We start from the raw sequence: 4,857 nt of genomic DNA on the forward strand, positions 1-4,857 counted from the left end.
GCAGACCTCTCGGCGACATCACTGGGAACAAGCAGCGAATTCCACACTCCCTGCTGCCCTAAGGCTGGGCCCTGGTTGGCCTTGTGGGAAATTAGGCCCTGCTTACAACCTTACTATAGCATGCATTCCAACCGATCCTCTCCATCCCGTGATTAAGATTGCCGTGTCGCGGCTTGCAGGTGCCCATCAACCTTGGTTATGTTTGAAGCAGTTTAATTTGTGTTGGGTTTCGAATAAAAGGATCACGTGCCGTCGATTAAACTCATTAAGACCTCAAAGGCGGCCTGTGTACCGCTGTTATCAGATTCCTAGGCATGAAAATTAATTAGGCCCCTGTTATCCTTTGTCTGGATTAGTTCTGTAGGCCCAGAGGCCTGGTCCTTCCCCACGAATCCTAGGCCTATAATCTCCCCGCCTCAGCCGAGGCCTTGCGAGACTTCAGCCTGATTTCTGTAGCTCCTCAAACATCAAACAATGCCGATGACAGTTCTCCGAAAGGCTTCAGCTCTCTTAGCTCCTTAGCAGACGTTCATTAATGGTGGAAAAAACTGGTTTGTTGTGACAGAAAGGAGCGGCGCGGCGTTAAATTACAGTTCTTTAACACGCCGAGTAAAAATTTACAGAACATCCAAGATTTAATAAATGAGAAATAAGTGATAGGTGCGCCAAGAAGTAACTTTTTTTTTTTGTTAAAAGGGAAGTTTTGATTCTTCGGAAAGAGCGAGTGCTGAAACTGTCAGCTTCGGAGAACAAATGAAGACGTGTTAGAAAGACAGTAAAAGGCACAAATCAAAGTAGACGTAAACCCAAATCACTAGAATCTCACAGAAGCTTTAACATGTTCATTACAAAAGTCCTTTTCAATCTTTTTAAACGTGCAATTAAAATAATCCCTGGTGATCCTGCCATGGGGTTCCTTATGTAGGCACTAGGGTGACAACACTCTGTCCCTCTCTTCTATCTGTTCTTCTGCGTGGTCACCCTGTCACATGGACTTCCGATGGAGGCTACAAGTGCCGGTTTAACGCATATTATGCTGGTCTAGCAGCATTAGCAGCAAACTTTTTACAATTAACTCCATGACAAGGATGAGAGGCCACCACCTAAAATTGGTGGAGAGAAAATTGGTGGAGAGAAAAGCACAAGGGGCAAAGGGTTTTTTTCTCAGTTAGATCAGTCAGGGTCTGGAACTCGCTGCCACATGCTTTGATTTCGGCTGAGAGTGTAGAATCTTCCAAGAGGCGATTGGATGGTTTCTTAAGAGACCGTAATATACAAGGGTACAAGCAGGGGCGTATTTACCGCGAGTCAAACTAGGCGTTTGCCTAGGGCGGCACCCTCCGTGGGGGCGGCACCCTCCGGTGGTGCCGCAGTACGCAAACGCCTAGTGCTGCGGTTCAGAGAAGGGGTGACAACCGGAGGCCATCTTAGCGGCGGGGACGCGGACGGCAGCTTGCGGGGACGCGGATGGCAATGAGAACACACAGGGACCTATACATACTACACGTCAGTAGGACCATACACACACACAATGGGTTGGACTTGATGGACATATGTCTTTATTCCACCTCAAATACTATGTAACAATGGTATGACCCACTGTTGTCATCATCAGCAAACCTGCCCTGAGAAATGCCATGCAGCCATCGTTGGAGTGCACGCAGACAGAAAGTGGCACCAAAGTGGCTGCAGAAGATCAGCCGCCCTGAGATGCAACAAAGAATGCAGAAAGGGGAAAATATTTAATTAAAAAAAATGTTTATAATGCATTACAGTAAAGCAATAACGCATTATTGTGCATCGCCTCTGATTCTTGAAGGTGCGTTGGGGTGCCATTCTAAATGGTTGGCTCTGTAATGGATCACACAGTGCTTGACGCATTGCTGTGCATTGCAGTTAAGCATGTTTTGTTGCATGTTGCCTCAATGCACTAGGGTGAGCAGGCCCTTGGGGGTTCGCCTTTAATTTAATTGGCAGTAGGAATGAGCTCCGAACCCAGTCTGAACCTGAGCCCCTCTGGACCCAGAAGGAGCTCTCCTCCTGAACACGGAAGGAAGCTCCTTCTGTGCTGCCCAATCAGCTGTGGGCAACTTGACGAAAGCAAAGGGACAGGATGCAGTGCTATTATTGACTTTATATGGCTACAAGCCTATATTTGGTAAATTAAATTTACCTAAAATGGCGATGTGGCCATATAAGGTAAAGAAAGTCAGCACAAGCACTACAACCAACCCCCCTTCCCCCCCTTGCTTATTAGTGGCTTACATGCATGTTATGCCCAGCCTATAGCTGATTTGGTGGAAGTGCCCATGGCACATTCTTGTTCAGAGGAACTCGGGTTTCGGCTCGAACCTGTGCTCGTCCCTAACTGGCAGCAGCAACCAATAAGTGTGCTGGCAGTGCCGGGCTTTCTTATTAGTGGCTTACATGCATGGAATGCCCAGCCTATAGCGGATTGGTTGGAAGTGCCCATGGCACGTTCTTGTTCAGAGGAACTCTGGTTTCGGCTCGAACCTGAGCTCATCCCTTACTGGCAGCAGCAACCAATAAGTGTGCAGGCAGTGCTGGGCTTTCCTATTATCAAGCCAAACATGCTCGGCAAACTTTTTCATTACAGGTTGGTAAGAGGGTCTGCCGAGGCGAGCCCAGTGTATACAGTACATTCTACTTGTCAAATCTTCGCGCAGCAACAACGGTTCCTTTACATGTCTCATTTTTGTTTTTAAACTGAGCTGCAGCTGCCCTCCAAGGCTTGCACCGAGAATCCCGACGCACAGCGGATCCAGCGTTTTGTTGCCCTGGTTTGGGATCCTGGGAAGACTAGTTTGGTAAACAGCCTCACTGTATAAATATAGAAGCCGTGTCTCACCTCCCCGACTGCAAGCTTTATCCGTGGCCTTTGGCTTTCTCCCGTAAAACCTCTGTTTGGAAGTAATATAAGAACAGCTTGTAGTGTCTGATAGCAGATGTCAGTCTATTCCAACACTGTGTATTCTCTCTCTCTCCATCCTCCTTGCTTCCAGCAATATGGCAGCCGCTCTTCCCTGGCATCGGCTCCCACAGAAATGATAAATGGAAGCACTTGGCAGCGTTTAACCCCTTTCCTTCCGCCTTTCCTGCGCTAGGTGACGACGACGACGACTTCTAAAGAACACTACACCGGAGGTTTCAGATAAAAATTAGGTCTTACTTGCAGATCTTTCATGTTAACAGCTGGCAACTCCATACCAGAGTGGGGAGGGGGGGGGGATGAAATCCGCTCTTCTTTTACATGGACCATGCGGGAGTAAATTAGCGGGATTACTCCTTCCTATATATGCTGATTACTTAAACAACCAATTCTTGGTGGTTTAGACTTTCGGGGGGTCTTTTTGGGAGGAAAAGGCAGATTGTTGCACATAAAAAGGAGATTGACTTTGGTTTTTTTGCATGAGTTTTGTTGACTGTAGGCAACAAGAAGAATCGCCGAGTGAGCCGCTGTTATCTAGATTCTAGAACACTGTTAAAATACAGAAAATGAATTGATTTACCTGTCAACTGAGTTTTATTATAATCCCTGAATTCAGCAGGATTTTTACATTGCTTCCAGGCTGGACCCAAACGGATGGTTATAAACCTATGTTGAATTCTGGTAAAGCATCCCATTTAGGATAACTTAAAAGGAGAACTATGGGGTCAGTGTTTTTCCCCATAGTTCTCCTTAGGGTAACGGGAGGACACAAACTAGCGTCCTCCCGTCACCCTAAGCTCAGATGACGGGATCCGCCCAGCTGCGTGAGTGACAGCTGGCTCTGCCTATCTAGAGGCAGAGCCAGCTGTACCCGCCCCCTCCCCCGTCCGTTCCGCCAGTCAGCGCTGGCAGATCGGAGCGGGGAGAGTGGAATCCAGCCCTCCCCTGTCACGGCAGAGAGCCGTGACAGGATCGAGAGGTGAGCGAACGCCGGTATGTGTTCGCTCACCTCCCGAACTACTGAGCCGACCTGTGACATTCTCATTGTCACAGGTCGGCAAGAACTATGAGGTGAGTGGAAATCACTCACCTCATAGTTCTCCTTTAAAAGACCAATGAAAGATCCCTGAAATGTTATACTCATCTCACCTGCAGACCGTGTCTTCTACCTTCCCTTCATTATTTCCAGCACTGCAGTTCCCGTGAGTGTCTTCAACATTCAGATGCTTGTGTCCACCACCACATGCAATGGTTCCATCCTCCAACCCTTATACCACTGTAGGATATAGCAGTGACGTAGGGAACCTGAGCATGTGGCAGGGGACACCGGCATCAATCAGTTTCTTTGGCATTCACAAGATGAAGTCACGTATGCAGCTGGAGATCTGGCAACTGGATACAAATACTTGTAATGCCGGGTCATTTCCAGCTAGTTCCCGGCCGTGACTTATGTACTATATGTGTAATATGCAGCCACTTATTGTTGTGGGTGGTGACGATATATCAAAAATATCTTCTTAAAGGAGAACTATGGGGTTAAGTTTTTTCCCCATAGTTCTCCTTAGGGTAATGGGAACTAGCGTCCTCCCGTCACCCTAGGCTCAGTATACCGCGAGCTGCAGCTCGCGGTATACTGAGACGCCGCAGTATACCGCGAGCAGCTGCTCGCGGTATACTGAGGCGCCGCAGCTGAAGCGGATCCCGACAATTGTGCCGGGATACGCCCAGCTGCGTGACTGACAGCTGGCTCTGCCTATCTAGAGGCAGAGCTAGCTGTACCCGCCCCGTCCATTCCGCCAGTCAGCGCTGGCAGATCGGAGCGGGGAGAGGGGAATCCAGTCCCTCCCCTGTCACGACAGAGAGCCGTGACAGGATTGAGAGGTGAGCGAATGCCGGTATGTGTTCGC

Source organism: Nanorana parkeri, unplaced genomic scaffold, assembly GCF_000935625.1.
Source record: "Nanorana parkeri isolate BGI_ZX_2015 unplaced genomic scaffold, ASM93562v1 scaffold135, whole genome shotgun sequence".
Classification (NCBI taxonomy): Eukaryota; Metazoa; Chordata; class Amphibia; order Anura; family Dicroglossidae; genus Nanorana; species Nanorana parkeri.